This window comes from Bufo bufo, chromosome 9, assembly GCF_905171765.1.
Source record: "Bufo bufo chromosome 9, aBufBuf1.1, whole genome shotgun sequence".
Classification (NCBI taxonomy): domain Eukaryota; kingdom Metazoa; phylum Chordata; class Amphibia; order Anura; family Bufonidae; genus Bufo; species Bufo bufo.
Window position 1 is genome coordinate 51,056,647 of NC_053397.1, and position 18,856 is coordinate 51,075,502.

An 18,856-nucleotide genomic window follows, 5' to 3' on the forward strand; every position below is an offset into this window, starting at 1 on the left:
CTGTCACATTAATTTCAAAGGGAATTTCATGGAATAAAGAACGTGACTTTTAAAAATACCTTTATTTATACTAGAAAGGGTATAGGTATGTATATACCAATAAGTTGTGCACTACAATTACCAAGATTTCTTTTACAGGGGAGTAGTGACCCCTAAGAGAAAGCATTCATAGTGACAGGATAGAAAAAGAGGATCCGGGGAGGGACCAAGGTCTTATAGAGAGGGCAGGGCAGAGGGGACTTACCCTAGTTGCCCTACAGACTGCTTAGCCCAGGGCGACCCCCTGATGGTGGAGGTTCCCTGTCCCCGAACCTTATGCTATCTGGTCCCTAATAAACCCTAATAAGGGAAAAGATAATTAACAAATAGAATGTAAATGGTTATCCTAATGATTGGATACCACTGCCACTCTCAAAAGAGAAGAAACAAGAACCCCTACGCGTTTCGCCTAGACCTTTCCAGGCTCATCAGGGGGTGATTTCAATACCAAGGTGGATATGCCAAACATGATACAAAATAGGATACTTAGCTCCAAGCCAGATGCAAGCAACAGGTTTTGTGGACCACCAGAGATAGAGCTGTCCCACTAATGGTACATGTGGACAGGTGATGGCCCATGTGGACAGGGTCCTGGCCCAAGCACATTGGTTCCTGTGGGGATTCCATCACCTGTCTACATGTATCATTAGTGGGACAGCCCTATCTCTGGTGGTCCACAAAACCTGTTGCTTGCATCTGGCTTGGAGCTAAGTATCCTATTTTGTATCATGTTTGGCATATCCACCTTGGTATTGAAATCACCCCCTGATGATCCTGGAAAGGTCTAGGCGAAACGCGTAGGGGTTCTTGTTTCTTCTCTTTTGAGAGTGGCAGTGGTATCAAATCATTAGGATAACCATTTACATTCTATTTGTTAATTATCTTTTCCCTTATTAGGGTTTATTAGCATAAGGTTCGGGGACAGGGAACCTCCACCATCAGGGGGTTGCCCTGGGCTAAGCAGTCTGTAGGGCAACTAGGGTAAGTCCCCTCTGCCCTGCCCTCTCTATAAGACCTTGGTCCCTCCCCGGATCCTCTTTTTGTGTGTTATTAGTTTAAGCAGACTGTGATTGTCTATTGTTGTGACTTAGATGAAGATCAGATCACATTTTATGACCAATTTGTGCAGAAATCCACATCATTCCAAAGGGTTCACATACCTTTTCTTGCAACTGTATGTCATAACAAGTACATAGGCGAGTCCATAATAATTGCCACAGGGGGCTACTGGTCCCATGGTCACAATTAGTGTTGAGCGAATTGAAGCATACTAAGCGGAATTCGATCCAAAATTAGGGAAAAATTTTATTTGCCATGAAGCCTAATTTCCTTGTGCTTCGTGGTAATGAATCAATTTTTCCTAAAATGGTGGCTGAAAATAAAAAAAAATTATACTCTCCTCATCCACTTGATAGCGTAGAGGCCATCCGCTCTGTCTTGATTCAAGAAAACCTGCTAAAGGACCTACAGTGAGTTTGAAGAGGTCACCATATGATCACGATCAGTAATGACGTCACTGCGTGCGGCCAGCGTGATCACGTGGTGCCATCATCACGCTCGCCGCCGGTTCTTTGGTGGGTTTTCTTTAGTTAAGATGGGAGAATTTTGGCTTCTCCGCGATCAAGTGGCTGAGGTGAGTATCATTTTAAGTGAGGGGTTGAATGATGGTGGGCAGCGCGATCGCCATTCCCCATCATTGCACCTGCTCCTTACAATGAAAAGTGATTCATTCGGCGAAGGTGCTGAATCTAATTTTTCAAAACTTCGCTCATCAATAGTCACGATTGAAGATCCAGTGTAATGTTGTAGCCAAGAAGAGAGATAATGGATATGTCAATTCAAATCTAGCTGATACTACAGGGTGGGCCATTTATATGGATACACCTTAATAAAATGGGAATGGTTGGTGATATTAACTTCCTGTTTGTGGCACATTAGTATATGTGAGGGGGGAAACTTTTTAAGATAGGGGGTGACCATGGGGGGTGACCCTGTATATACATACACTACATATACGCATAGTGATCTCATAGAATAATAGGATAATGCTCACACAGTACAGCAGAAAATCATGGCAGAGAAATAACACACATTAAAAGGTCATTATGTACAGTGCAATAAATAGAGAAGGCATATGCATTAGGCTCCATGGTTGTCGGGCCCTATGTCTGCTATACCAGTAGTTACACCCATCGTGATCATCACAGGGGATTTTTCAGCCCTGGACGCAGGGGTACACCACCAATGAGGCGAGGTGAGGCGATTGTCTCAGGCAGCACCAGGTAGGGGCAAGAAGGGGGCAGCAGAAGGAGCATTATCTCTTTCTGCAGTATAGTATTGGGAAGCACAGTGGGCACAGTATGTGGCGCTGTATTACCCTGTATATTTCGTAGCTCTGTATGTAATGTTTTCCAAGTATGTTTTTAACAGTAGGGCTGGACGGAAGGGGCTAGGTTAACAAATTGGCATTGGCTGGTTGGGGCGCTGTTTCAGTTTTTGCCTAAGGCAGCAGAAAGCTGTAAGCATCACTATTCAATAGCTGTAAGCATCACTGGGCCCCCCGAATGCCTGCATGTTTGTCGGGTGGCAGCTGGATCTCTGCTGGACCCCATTATAGTCAAAAGTACTGGCGGGCATACAGAGAACTAGGGACCCCCGCAGTCTGTTCCGGCACAGAACTCCTGCCGCAAATGTGAAACTAGCCTTACATAAGACATCATATTGAAGATATTCTCCCCTACAAATATTGCATCGAGGGGAGAATATCTTAACAATGCCTCAGCCATTGGAAGCCCCGATTGGTGTTTCCACGTGGACCCCATGCCCCTGTGTCTGTACGTACGGCTCTGTCGTGGTTAATCCCTAATCCCTATGAGCTCAGATAAATAATTGTATACAGAAATCCTTTCTAGCAAAATAAAATAACTTCTTATAAAGATTTATTCATAATCTCTTAAAACAATGTAACCTGACGGCTTTATCTCGTTTTCCTCACAAACTCTTTTTAACGAGATGTGTTATTGTTCCTGACTCCCCATCTCTTCACACCCGTTTCACCTCTTGCATTAATTTCTCAAAGTATATAAAGAAAATAATTCTGAGCAGAAAGCAGTTTCCACGGCAACCCGGAATAATATTGTTTCTGTTCGGCTCATGCGGCTGTACCTGCAGCTTTTTCTCATTGCTTTTAGTTTCACTGCTGGAAATTTCTGGGCTAAAGATGTTCTTCAGTTCTATAGGAAAAGTTTTAAGTTTTTTTTCTTTGCATGGCAAAGTACTAGATGTTTTCCTTAGAGATGGGCAAATCGATACGAACCTAATCAAATGTGTTACAAATTTGAAAAAATTCTAAACTCTTCTGATTCATTTTGGATGAACTGCTCAAACTGGAGGTGCATCCGCCACCAAAAAGGGGTCCGTTTTGCACAGTTTTTTTAATTAAAAAAAATCTGTTTGTTAACAAGCAGGCTGTTTGTTACCTCCGGCAATCATCTGTTTACCCATAGCCATATATGTTGCTGTCACTTCGACATTGTTAATGCTGTTTTGGTGTTAAAGAGGTTTTCCAAGATATTTTAACTGATGTCCTATCCTCCTAGGCCATGTGATGTCCCGTTCATCTGTCACATGGCCTAGACGCACCTCAGCCCCATTGAAGTGAATGGGGCTGAACTGCAATACCAAGCACAGCCTCTATACAATGTATGGCGCTGTGCTTGGTGAGCTGAAAGAAGGCCGTGGTGCTACTGCGAGCACTGGTGCCTTCTCAAACAGCTGATCAGCGGAGGTCCTAGGTGTCGGACCCACACTTATCAAATACTGACCTATGACCTATTCAGAGGATAAGTCAGGGGTTGGATACAGTTCTAGTAGACCTCAGAGTGTTATACATAATTTTCCAGGGCAGTTGGGGCATTTTCAATTCAGGTCAAATTTATTCAGAGCCAAACTGAATCTGATGACTGATTCATGTGAATCGGACCCAAAATGAATTTCAAGAAATTCACTCATCTCTAGTTTTACTGACTTAATCCATAGAACTGAATTTGTAGTAAATAACAAGAAAGTGGAACCAGATATGACAGAAAGACCATGGTTTAAATGCGACCTGAGTGAGGGAACTTTCAGATCTTTCAAACTGGAAACTTCTATAGAATTAAGTGGACATGTATCATATGGGATAGGAAGTCTCATAATGTATAATGTATGGGTAGTGTAGGTGTATCCACTGTAAGTGTAGACTATAAATGGTGTGTAATTCATATACCGTATGGTGTATAGCACTTACAGTACAGTAGTATATGTGGTTTGTATATGCAGGGCCGCATTTACAGCTCAGGCACTTGGACTGAACGCACCCCCCAGTAAAGATACATTTACACTCACCAATAATCATGGTTCCTTTATTTCTACAGTATGCAAATATAATGATAATAGGTTAGTGTATTGCAGACTGTGTACATTACAGCCACATTGCGTTTCTTTTTTGTGCCAAAACTGCACGGTGGCAGTGATGCAGACATAAGGCTTTTGGGAGGTAGAGCTAATTTAATGTATGTATGCAAGTGTTCCCTGTATTTCCCAGTGGAGTTTTCGGAAGCGCAGTTCAGCCCCAGGCCAGCCCTCAACATCTCTTGCCACTTGGGAGTGGCGACGATGGCGTAAAAGCGCCCGTGCAACAAAATATTGTCACATGGGTGTTAAAAAAAGTCACTAAAGGCAGAGATCGCAGTAAACATCATAGACGCCTGTACAGGCTGTTTTATTCCCTAAAAAATGTCTAATGCATATGAATATGCATGATAATATCACGGCCATTCATGAGCGCACTGAGCGCACAGCAATACCGCTGGTGCCTGAGAGCTCCAATAACAAAGCTCCGCATAGTACAGAGCTTTGTTATTTGTGAGGAGGCTGCTGTTATGGCAGTATCAGCGGGCTGCCGTGCCATTTGCCGCTCCTCTCACACACCCCTTCTTCAACACGCTGAACACACAGCAGCAGCAGCCGCCAACCCCCACACAGCAGCAGCAGCCGCCAACCCCCGCGCCATTGCCGGCTGCTGATGGAAGTGCCAGGGGCAGCATGGCAGGAATGGAGCCTCTGCTGAGTAAAGACCATGTGCCCAGGTGAAGTCATTCCATAAGTCAAAGCATGCCCTGCATGCTTCTATCTGCTGCTAGGAGTTCAATGTAGAGGTTTGTATATGGAAAAACTAATAGTCAAGAGGCTAAACAAAGCCCTGTTTCTAACCCTTATGTTAAAACGTAACTTTCATTAGATTACTGTAATACCTAAACACCCATAGGATAGGTTGGGTGTTTAGGTATTATAGTCATTTCAATGGGTCTGCAAAAAATGCGGACAGCACACCGCGTTCTGTCCGCATCCGTATGCGCTGCGCTGTGACATTATCAACCGCCGCAAACTGTAAATTTTTTTTGTCTGTGTCAGTCAGGCTATGGATCCTATCGCTGCACTGGCTGGACAATTGCAAGGTCTGTCTTTGGAGGTAGCTGACCTCTGCACGCAGACCCAGGGATCACAGGCTGCTGGTGTCAGTAGTACTTACCAGGCCTGTCCTGAACCTAAGGTTGCACTTCCGGACAGGTTTTTCGGAGGAAGTGACAACTTCATTCAGAGAGTCGTGTAAGTTGCACTTTAAGTTACGCCCGCTTTGATCTGGGAATGACAGTCAAAGAGTTGGTATTATTATTTTGTTGCTTAAAGGGGACGCTCATTCATGGGCTTTTTCTCTGCCGACTGGATCACAGTCCCTCCGGTCGGTAGATGAATTTTACAGAGCTCTAGGTCTCATCTATGATGACCCGGGTCAGATCTCCCTGGCCGAGACCAAGTTACGTGGTTTACGACAGGGAGAGAGTTCTGTGGAGATCTGTTGCTCTGAATTTAGGAGATGGGCTACGGATTCAGAGTGGAATGATCCAGCTCTCCATAGTCAATTCTGTCAGGGATTGTCTGAGAGGCTAAAGGACACTTTGGCCTTTCACGAAAATCCTGAGTCACTGGAAGCAGCTATGTCCCTGGCCGTACGTATGGATAGACGACAGAGAGAGAGATCAAAGGTCCCTCACTCTCAGGACGAACTATCCTATAACGTGGCGGCTTCCTCTGACACCTTGGGAGGAGAGACTCCTGAGTTTATGCCTGGTGACGAAACCCATGCAGCTGGGGGGAGCTACCGCTGGGCCTGCTTGCAAGAGTTCTAATCGTAACAAGGGAGTATGTTTTTTCTGTGGAAAAAGGGGACATTTTGTTAATGTTTGTCCTTTCTTTTTGCGTCAAGGTGAAAACAAGAATAAGACGTTTTCCCATGTTAGGGCTCTTTCACACTTGCGTTGTTCTGTTCCGGCATAGAGTTCCGTCGTCGGGGCTCTATGCCGGAAGAATCCTGATCAGTTTTATCCTAATGCATTCTGAATGGAGAGAAATCCGTTCAGGATGCATCAGGATGTCTTCAGTTCCGGAACAGAACGTTTTTTGGCTGGAGAAAATACCACAGCATGCTGCGCTTTTTGCTCCGGTCAAAAATCCTGAACACTTGCCGCAAGGCCGGATCCGGAATTAATGTCCATTGAAAGGCATTGATCCGGATCCGGCCTTAAGCTAAACGTTGTTTCGGCGCATTACCGGATCCGATGTTTAGCTTTTTCTGAATGGTTACCATGGCTGCCAGGACACTAAAGTCCTGTTTGCCATGGTAAAGTGTAGTGGGGAGCGGGGGAGCAGTATACTTACCATCCGTGCGGCTCCCCGGGCGCTCCAGAGTGACGTCAGAGCGCCCCATGCGCATGGATGACGTGATTGCATGGATCACGTCATCCATGCGCATGGGGCGCTCTGACGTCACTCTGGAGCGCCCCGGGAGCCGCACGGACGGTAAGTATACTGCTCCCCCGCTCCCCACTACTACTATGGCAGCCAGGACTTTAATAGCGTTCTGGGTGCCATAGTAACACTGAACACATTTTGAAGACGGATCCGTCTTCAAATGCTTTCAGTTCACTTGCGGTGTTACGGATCCGGCGGGCACTTCCGGCAAATGGAGTACACGACGGATCCGGACAACGCAAGTGTGAAAGAGGCCTAACTCTTGGTGGTGTGGCTGGGGAGTCAGAGAACTTACTTTTGCCATTTACTGGTAGTACCCAATTTCTCCTGTCTGCCGAGGTGGCGCTAGAGTCCAAAACTGTGGGAATTGAGGTGTTTATTGATAGTGGGGCAGGGGTTAACCTAGTTGATGGTCAGTTCGTCCGTATGCATGGGTTGACAGCAAGTGCATTAGAGAAAAATATTTTGGTGTTCGCAATGAACTCCGCACCACTTACTCAAAAATACTTGTCACAGATGGTGCAGGACATCCATCTAAGAGTGGGTGATTTTCATCAGGAATCCATTTCGTGTTTTGTGCTGTAGGGTCTGCCTGCTCTATTGGTTCTGGGTTTACCATGGTTGAGCAAACATAATCCTACCATTGACTGACAAGCGAGACAGATTCTCGATTGGAGTAATTATTGCATGGACAACTGTCTTAATACATCTCTTTCTGTCTTGACCACTAACGCTGTTCCCTCTTTTATTTCTGATTTTCTGATGTATTTTCTGAGAGTAATAACAAATCACAGCAATTATTATCTTGATCCAAGGTTACTTATTTTGCAGAAAACATTCAAGTTAAACGGCAGTACGTGTGTTAACGTTTTCGGCACGCAGCCTTCATCAGACACTAAAAGTGCAAAAAATAGAGCAAAAGACAACAAATGAAATAGTCAACACATAAAGAACACAGAAATTAATACATTATACTGAAATTAAATGAAAAATAAAAATAGCTAGTTATGTCCACAGTTGACTAGTTATCTCCACAGATGTTTCACTGGTCACAACATTCCGCTGTAGTATCCATTGGAATTGTGGAGCTTCATAAAGGTGTATATATGATCAAATGTATAGGCAGGAGGAAGGGACACCTATCGCAGGTATCTTGGTGTATATGAAGCCAGTGCATTGTAACTTGGTGCATATAAAGCCAGTTATTGTCAAGGTAAATTTGATAGAGTATTAAAGTGTTAACACAGATAACAAATCTTATAGGCAGAAGTGTAATAAAATATTCATATTCATATACATCACCATATGATAACTAAAAACTATACATAAGGGTCAAAATTCCATAGATAGATAATCACTAGAAACGAGTCGATTATCCACTGTACTGATGAAATATAGAGGTATCAACTCAAATATAACAACTTGTAGGCAGAAGTGTATCAGATTACCGTCATCTGCATCGCCGAGTGGTAAGTAAAGGCTATATATGAGGGTTAAAAACTCCATAGATTGATAATCACTAAATGAGAGCCCATAATCCACTGTGCTGGCTTACCTGTGCTGCATAATCACAGGGTACCACCTGCCTTAAAACGTAGCCTTTATTATATAATATGTATAAAATAACAAACTCCCATTATAACAAACACACAAAGAAAAACAAAAACAAAAATCGACACTTAATAAGTGGACATGCGGTTGGTGCTCTGAAGAGATTATTTCCGTTTCTTAATGAGATCTCTAAAGAACACTTGATTATAGGCAGGATGATAACTTCTTGACTGGACCTGTCCCTAGGTATGGCCCTAAGATATTTATTCCTGCCTAAAAAACGGAATAGCCACCCCGATAAGGGCGATCCTGTGTTCAGGAACCTCCTGTGTCGCCCTAGTTTTCCCCTGTTCGATGATAATTGGGCTGGGTCTGATCGCGGCCTCCTAGGTGATGACAAAATACAGAAAATAATAAAGATATGTTCACAGATTGTTGCACCATATAAATACGTGCTAGATCCAATATGTCGTTAGAGTAAGAAAAAAGAGGTATTCTATGATAAACATTCTAGGCGGCTGCTTAATGCTCACAATGGTGCATTCTTACAGCACAGCCGTTCATTACGATGCCAAACGCACTATTGGTATAGATATATAGTCCCTACGCGTTTCGCCCATACCAATGACCTGGGCTCATCAGGGGATATACAGTTCAATAACCTAACAGGCATCAATATTAACATGAATAGGACACAATCTTCCTCATCATGGATAACACTAAAATGAGATTGTCACCAGTGTCAGGCTGTCAATCATTGCAGCCATACACTACCAATCAACACTCTTGGATAATGCAGTCAGAAAAACAATAGACAGGGTCACAGCCCTATACAGATTTGGGGGATAGATATAATCCCTTTATGGACACAGACATATAAACACTGCAACATATCCATTTATGCACTGATAAAGTGCCTGCCGATCATATACAGCAGTGGTCGCACTAATTCGTTCATGTGCACCATAACATGGATAGTAATTGTGCACCATAACATGGATAGTAATTATGGTACTTGCGTGCCCAGGGTGACTACATGGGTGTGGTTGCATGCGTCCATGTAATGATGCCGCAGCCCACCATCTTCCAGCTTGGCGAGTGGTGGTCAGCGCCGGTGCCCCAGTGGATCCAATGTGAGGTCTGTGCTGCAGTTAGGTATGAAGAGAGGAAGGTTGATGCACACCTTTGGAAACGGTGCTTACCAGCACCAATGGGAAGTTGGTGTGTGGAATACCTGTCCATGCGCCAGTATATATAGGTTGTATGGACATACAGGGTGAATACGTGTGTCCTGGAGCGAATGGTGATCGCGGACGCTGTCCGCTCCAAGCACCGGAAGTTGGCCGTGGGGTGAAACGTACGGCGGCCGGAAGTTGCGTTCCACAGGCCGGAGGTAGTCCGGCCGTGGAGCGCAAGCTAAGACTGGTAATAGAGGAAAGAGGGCCAGAGAAAAAATGTAATGGGAGGCAGAGTCTATGTGTGGAACAGGAGGATATGAATAATCAGAAGGAGAAGAGATACAGAGACATGATGGAAGTAGAAACAGATGTAAAATAAACCGATGAAGTTATGTATAAGGAAATAGGTAAAAGGAAAGATAGAGAGACATAATAGAAATAAAATAAGATACAAGGATGAAGGAAAATGGCAGAAAATAAAATAAGGAAAGACAGAGGTAACAGATAGGACAATGTGCAGTCAGACAACCAAAGGATACCCTTATGCAGCACCAGGTCCAAACAGTGGTCAGGGGTCCTGTAATCAGAAATAAAACAGATGTCAGGTATCACAAAGGGATGAAACCATATCATGTCTTACATATGAGGCCGTCATCACAAGTAGCATAGTAACACATCTAATGAACAGGTGAATAAATTAAAGGAGATTCTGTATTTCGTACTCCCTATTCATTCCTTTAGGGGTAAGACTTTGTGGCGTATGAATCCAGTAGGCCTCTGTGAGTTTGAGTATTTTCAATCTATTGCCACCCCTTCTTGCAGGGGGAATCTGTTCAATAACTTGAAACTTAAGTTGAGCAATAGTGTGTCTCGCTTCATGAAAATGAAAAGGAATTGGCAGAAGTAAGTTCTGCCGTCTAATGGTGGACTTATGTTGGCAGATTCTCTCTTTAACTCTTTGGGAGGTTTCGCCTACATACTCTAAACCACACAGGCATTTGAGGAGATATACCACGTAATCAGAGTCACAGGTAAAAAAAAACTGAATATCTATTAGTTTCCCCGTATATGGGTGAGTTATGAATGAGCCCTTCTGAACATTCGAGCATTGGAAGCAGTGGGGACATGGAAATGTGCCTCTCCTCTGTGTTTATAAGAACATCTGTTTGGGTAGACGGTTACATGGGCCTTCATCTGCTCTTACTAAAACATCATGCAAGTTCTTTGGCCTATGATTGCAAGGTAGTACAGGATTACCGAATTCTTCTATTCTTGGATATGCTTTTTTCAATAATGGCCAATGGCCCCGGATAATATTCAGAACTTTTCTGGCACTGGGATGAAAAGTGTGGACAAAAGGAATACGTTTGTTCACGTTCATAGATTTTTTTTTTTGTTATATGAAGGGATTGTCAATGTATGTGATGGGTAGCCAAAGTCTTTAAACCGCAGTTTCATTTCCTCAATCCGCTGTGACCTGATTGTGGGATCCTCAACTATGGTGTGTACCCTTTTTAATTGAGAACCTGGAAGATATTTTTTTGTAGTGGGAGGATGAAAGCTGGAAAAGTGAAGTAAATTGTTTCTGTCTGTTAGTTTACGGTATAGGTCTGTGGTGAGATTTTACCAAAGGAGTTTTTAATGACTACTGTGTCAAGAAAATTGATCGAGAATTCGTTGTGGTGGATGGTGAACTGTAATTCGGGAAATATGGAATTTAAGAAGTTGTGAAAGGCCAATAGACTATCTTGTGGTCCTTTCCATATACACTGCATGCAGAATTATTAGGCAAATGAGTATTTTGACCACATCATCCTCTTTATGCATGTTGTCTTACTCCAAGCTGTATAGGCTCGAAAGCCTACTACCAATTAAGCATATTAGGTGATGTGCATCTCTGTAATGAGAAGGGGTGTGGTCTAATGACATCAACACCCTATATTAGGTGTGCATAACTATTAGGCAACTTCCTTTCCTTTGGCAAAATGGGTCAAAAGAAGGACTTGACAGGCTCAGAAAAGTCAAAAATAGTGAGATATCTTGCAGAGGGATGCAGCACTCTTAAAATTGCAAAGCTTCTGAAGCGTGATCATCGAACAATCAAGCGTTTCATTCAAAATAGTCAACAGGGTCGCAAGAAGCGTGTGGAAAAACCAAGGCGCAAAATAACTGCCCATGAACTGAGAAAAGTCAAGCGTGCAGCTGCCAAGATGCCACTTGCCACCAGTTTGGCCATATTTCAGAGCTGCAACATCACTGGAGTGCCCAAAAGCACAAGGTGTGCAATACTCAGAGACATGGCCAAGGTACGAAAGGCTGAAAGACGACCACCACTGAACAAGACACACAAGCTGAAATGTCAAGACTGGGCCAAGAAATATCTCAAGACTGATTTTTCTAAGGTTTTATGGACTGATGAAATGAGAGTGAGTCTTGATGGGCCAGATGGATGGGCCCGTGGCTGGATTGGTAAAGGGCAGAGAGCTCCAGTCCGACTCAGACGCCAGCAAGGTGGAGGTGGAGTACTGGTTTGGGCTGGTATCATCAAAGATGAGCTTGTGGGGCCTTTTCGGGTTGAGGATGGAGTCAAGCTCAACTCCCAGTCCTACTGCCAGTTTCTGGAAGATACCTTCTTCAAGCAGTGGTACAGGAAGAAGTCTGCATCCTTCAAGAAAAACATGATTTTCATGCAGGACAATGCTCCATCACACGCATCCAAGTACTCCACAGCGTGGCTGGCAAGAAAGGGTATAAAAGAAGAAAATCTAATGACATGGCCTCCTTGTTCACCTGATCTGAACCCCATTGAGAACCTGTGGTCCATCATCAAATGTGAGATTTACAAGGAGGGAAAACAGTACACCTCTCTGAACAGTGTCTGGGAGGCTGTGGTTGCTGCTGCACGCAATGTTGATGGTGAACAGATCAAAACACTGACAGAATCCATGGATGGCAGGGCTTTTGAGTGTCCTTGCAAAGAAAGGTGGCTATATTGGTCACTGATTTGTTTTTGTTTTACATAGAAACATAGAAACATAGAATGTGTCGGCAGATAAGAACCATTTGGCCCATCTAGTCTGCCCAATATACTGAATACTATGGATAGCCCCCGGCCCTATCTTATATGAAGGATGGCCTTATGCCTATCCCATGCATGCTTAAACCCCTTCACTGTATTTGCAGCTACCACTTCTGCAGGAAGGCTATTCCATGCATCCACTACTCTCTCAGTAAAGTAATACTTCCTTATATTACTTTTAAACCTTTGCCCCTCTAATTTAAAACTGTGTCCTCTTGTGGTAGTTTTTCTTCTTTTAAATATGCTCTCTTCCTTTACCGAGTTGATTCCCTTTATGTATTTAAAAGTTTCTATCATATCCCCTCTGTCTCTTCTTTCTTCCAAGCTATACATATTAAGGTCCTTTAACCTTTCCTGGTAAGTTTTATCCTGCAATCCATGTACTAGTTTAGTAGCTCTTCTCTGAACTCTCTGTAGAGTATCTATATCCTTCTGGAGATATGGCCTCCAGTACTGCGCACAATACTCCAAGTGAGGTCTCACCAGTGTTCTGTACAGCGGCATAAGCACTTCACTCTTTCTACTGCTTATACCTCTCCCTATACATCCAAGCATTCTGCTGGCATTTCGTGCTGCTCTATTACATTGTCTTCCCACCTTTAAGTCTTCTGAAATAATTACTCCTAAATCCCTTTCCTCAGATACTGAGGTCAGGACTGTGTCAAATATTCTATATTCTGCCCTTGGGTTTTTACGCCCCAGGTGCATTATCTTGCACTTATCCACATTAAATTTCAGTTTCCAGAGTTCTGACCATTCTTCTAGTTTTCCTAAATCCTTTTCCATTTGGCGTTTCCCTCCAGGAACATCAACCCTGTTACATATCTTTGTGTCATCAGCAAAAAGACAAACCTTACCAGCGAGGCCTTTTGCAATATCACTTATGAAGATATTAAACAAAATCGGTCCCAGTACAGATCCCTGTGGAACCCCACTGGTAACATTACCTTGTTTTGAATGTTCTCCATTGACTACAACCCTCTGTTGTCTGTCACTCAGCCACTGCCTAATCCACTCAACAATATGGGAGTCCATGCTCAATGACTGCAGTTTATTGATAAGTCTTCTATGTGGGACAGTGTCAAAAGCCTTACTAAAATCTAGATATGCGATGTCTACTGCACCTCCACCGTCTATTATTTTATTCACCCAGTCAAAAAAATCTATAAGATTTGTTTGACATGATCTCCCTGAAGTAAACCCATGTTGTTTTTCATCTTGCAATCCATCGGATTTTAGATGTTCCACAATCCTATCCTTTAATAGGGTTTCCATTAATTTGCCTACTATTGATGTCAGACTCACTGGTCTATAGTTGCTCGATTCCTCCCTACTACCTTTCTTGTGAATGGGCACGACATTTGCCAATTTCCAATCTTCCGGGATTTTTTGAATGTCAGAAATGTATATTTGTGAATGTTGAGATGTTATATTGGTTTCACTGGTAAAAATAAATAATTGAAATGGGTATATATTTGTTTTTTGTTAAGTTGCCTAATAATTATGCACAGTAATAGTCACCTGCACACACAGATATCCCCCTAAAATAGCTAAAACTAAAAACTACTTCCAAAAATATTCAGCTTTGATATTAATGAGTTTTTTGGGTTCATTGAGAACATGGTTGTTGTTCAATAATAAAATTAATCATCAAAAATACAACTTGCCTAATAATTCTGCACTCCCTGTACAAAAGATGTGATCTATGTATCTCTTCCAAATGACAGTATGGGCCATAAAAAGATGGTTGGTATAGACATAGGTCTCTTCGAAATCTGCCATATAGCAATTTGCGTATGGGGGGGGGCACATTATACCCCATTGCAGTGCCCTGTTTCTGTAAGTAAAAGTCATCCTGGAACATAAAAAAAGTTGTTCCGGAGTACTGTCTCGAGTAAATCAAGACACAAAGAAACCACCTCTTGATGTAACTCGGTATTTGTCAACATTCTTTTATCTGCAAGAAGACCTTTGTCATGCTGTATAGAAGTATACAAACTGGCCACATCCCAGGTCACTAGAATGGTGTCAGTTGGTAAAGGGTCTGATTGTCTCATAATTTGAAGAACAGATGTATCCAATAAAAAAGACTTTGTTTTTAAACTTGGGGTGTGAGGATCTTTTCAAGAAAAATGGACAAGGATGATAAGATAGAATCTGTGGAAGCTACTATGGAGCATCCTGGGTGGGTTATGTAGATTTTTGTGAAATTTAGGTAGAGTGTAGAATACCGGTATTATTGGATATGGTTGTGTGAGGAAATCAACCATGGAGTTATCAATGACATTTTTAGAAAGATAGTGTTGGAGGATATTGCTGATATGGGTGGAGATGGTTGAGCACAGGTTACTCTTGAGTTTCTGGTATATCGTAGTATCGTTTAGTTGGCGTTGGATTTCAGAGATGTATTGTACCTTATCCATGATAACCAGGGCTCCACCCTTATCTGCAGTTTTAAATACCAGTTGTTTGGATTTCTTAAGAGAATTGAGTGCCTGTCTTTCTATATTGGAAACATTGTTCTGGTATCTATATTTCCCTTGGATGATCTGGCTTCTAAAGAGGTCTGTGTCCTTCTTGACTAGATTGATGAATGTTTCCACCGCCGGTTGATTTTTTTGGTGGCATGTAAGTGCTCTTAGTGTGTTATCCTAGGTTGCTTGAGGGAATTAAGGGTTTACCCCCTGTTTTTGTGCTACAAGTATCTGAAAAATGTGCTTTGAGGCGAATATTTAAAAAAAATCGCTGTAGATTAAGATCTAATTGAAATGTATTGAGTGGGTAGGAGGGACAGAAAGATAGACCTTTTTGCAACTAGAAGATGTGTACAACTAGAGATTGTGTTCTAGGACAAATGGGTTGTACCTGGGAGCGTGTGGTAATGGAAGGAACATGTTGAATTGAAGTCCCACCAGCTCTTTGTCCTCTACGGGCTTCTCTGGTTCTACGTTGATCGTTATGTCTGTCACGATGCGGAAACTCTTCACTTGAGGTTGATCGCTGGGAGTCCATAGACAATGATCTTCCTCCTGGTCGTGGATTACGGAATGAAGTGTTCGGCCAGTTATACACCTGGGTATTTATATAGTCCTCTGTATCTCTGAGGAATTTCTTCTTTTTCGTGGCTTCAATCTCCTTTCGTCTTTCTGTAAGTGTAGAAGAGATTCTCTCATGGAGTTGAGTGTAGTCGTCTTTGGACATTACACCTTGTAATTGGACTTTAATGGAGCGGATGCTTCTTCTGGTATCAGAGATTTCAGTCTAAAGATACATTAAAGTAAGAGTCATAATGTCAAAAGAACGTTTGTTGAGGATTTGTTCAAATTTGGTACAATATTCTGAGTTCTTTTTGAAGAATGTGGGATGCGTGCATATGCGTATGCCCTGTCGGATCCTTCTTGTCTTCACATAATCCGCCAGTGTGAGACTATGTAATTCATAGTTTTGTAGATGTCTAGCCTCCAGGTCCCTTGCTTGTAGTTCAGCAGCGGGGGTTTGAAGGAATTCACCGGAAAGTGTGACCTGTATTTTCTTAGAGTGGTTGCCAGGGGTTACCCCCACAATCTTATTCCCGGAGCGAAGCTGCCCAAATCGCGGCCATGCGATAGTATATTGCCGAGAGTTTGGCTAAAGGGACATATTAGACTTTCCAAGTCCCCAGTGGTGGCTGGGTTTTTCTTTGTAAAGAAGAAAGACGGAACCCTTAGGCTATGCCTGGACTTCCGTGAGCTCAATCCTATTATCGTCCGTGATCCGTACCCCCTTCCTTTGATTCCTGACTTGTTTAATCACATTGTGGGTGCCGAAGTGTTCTCCAAGTTGGACCTTAGGGGGGCATATAATCTGGTCAGGATCAAGGAACAGGATGAATGGAAGACTCATTTTGAGAGTCTGGTCATGACGTTTGGATTACCTAATGCTCCCGTGGTTTTTCAGCATTTTGTTAATGATATCTTTCATCATCTGGTGGGGAGGTTTGTTGCTGTATATCTGGATGACAGATTAATTTATTCTCCAGAAATGGAGACTCATCAGGATCACGTGAGACAGGTGTTACAGATCCTAAAAGAGAAAAAATTGTATGCTAAGATGGAGAAGTGTGTATTTGCACTTCTCTCATCTTCAGGTTTTCATATGGATCCTGAGAAGGTCCATGCTGTGTTAGATTGGGATTGACCCGAAAATCTGAAAGTGCCTATGCGGTTTTTGGGATTCACCAACTACTACCGTAAATTTATTTTGAACTACTCGACTGTGGTCAAACACTTGACGGACATAACTAACAAAGGTTCGGATATCTCAGTCTGGACTGATGCAGCGTTACAAGCTTTTTCTGCAGTGAAGGAGTGCTTTGCTTCTGCTCCTATACTGGTGCAACCTGATATGTCACAACCATTCATTGTGGAGGTTGACGCATCCTAGGTGGGGGTAGGAGCAGTTTTGTTGCAGGGTCCTTCACCCAGTAAATGGCACCCATGTGCTTTCTTCTCTAAGAAACTCTCAGCCATTAACTTGGCTTTTGATGAATGACGTCATTGATTGAAAGGAGCTATTCATCCTATTACTGTGATTACTGACTACAGAAATCTGGCTTATCTGGAGTCGGCTAAACGACTGAACCCAAGGCAGGCCAGATGGTCGTTGTTTTTCACCAGATTTAATTTCATCGTCACCTATTGCCCTGGGGTTAAGAACGTTGAGGCTGATGCATTGTCGCATAGCTTCTATTCAGGGGAAGGGGGGATTCAGAAGATCCTGGTCCGATATTGTCTCAGGGAGATGCACAGACTCTTGACCTCCATGGAAGTTGTTTGTGCCTTCTGAATTACGTCACAAGGTGTTCGAGGAACATCGCTGTACGGTTCTCACAAGACATCCTGGGAGCAGATCCACTGTTGATCTAATCTCTCGTAGATTCTGGTGGTCTGGGTTGCGTAAGAGTATTGAGGACTATGCGTCTGCTTGTAGTACTTGTGCACGTGCTAAGGTGACACATACTCGGCCTTCCGGTTCTTTACTTCCGTTGCCCATCCCATCCAGACTTTGGACTTATTTGGCCATGGATTTTATCACAGATTTGCCTAATTCTTCAGGAAAAAACGTGATTTTAGTGGTTGTTGATCACTTTAGTAAGATGGCACACTTTATAGCATTGCCAGGTCTACCTAATGCTAAAACTCTTGCACAAGTGTTTGTCGATAACATTGTGACATTACATGGTATTCCTTCTGATGTGGAGTCTGATAGGGGGACTCAATTTGATTCCAAATTCTGGAAGGAGTTCTGTACTCGTCTGGGGGTACAAGTGTCCTTTTCTTCAGCCTTTCATCCTCAGTCGAACGGACAGACTGAACGTACTAACCAGAATCTGGAGACTTATTTAAGATGTTTTCTCTCGGAGAAACAGGAGGAGTGGTCTTCATTTTTGTCTTTAGCTGAATTTGCCATAAATAACCATATGCAGGAGTCCACTGATAAGTCGCCATTTTTTAGGGCATATGGGTTCCACCCGCAATTTGGCACATTTTATGGTACAGAAACTTCTGGTATACCGGAAGAGGAACGATTTTACTCTTTTTTTGTCATCTATTTGGCGTAAGATTCAAAAAAAAAAAGTGGACAATAAGTATAAACGTATGGCTGACAAGAGACGTATGAATGGTCCGGACCTGAGAGTGGGTGATTCTGTGTGGCTGTTCACAAGAAACATTAAGTTGAAAGTACACTCTTGGAAGTTGGGTCCAAGGTTTATTGGTCCATATAAAATCATTGCCATTGTAAAACCGGTTGCCTTTCGTCTTGAACTCCCTCAGGCTTTTAAGATTCATAATGTGTTCCATAAGTTGTTATAGAAGAAATATGTTGAACCTGTTGAACTGTCCTCCTTGCCTCCCATGCCTGTCATGGTGGACGGTAATCTAGAATTTCAAATAGCCAGGATAGTGGACTCCCGAATTCTCAGTAGATCCCTCCAGTATCTTGTCCACTGGAAGGGTTACGGACCAGAGGAGAGGATGCGGGTTCCAGCAGCCGATGTTAATGCTAATCGTCTTGTGAAAGCTTTTCACAGGGCTCATCCAGATAAAGATGGTCCTGGGTGTCCAGAGGCCACCTGTAGAAGGGGGGTACTGTCACGTTCCCGTCTGTGACGGGGATT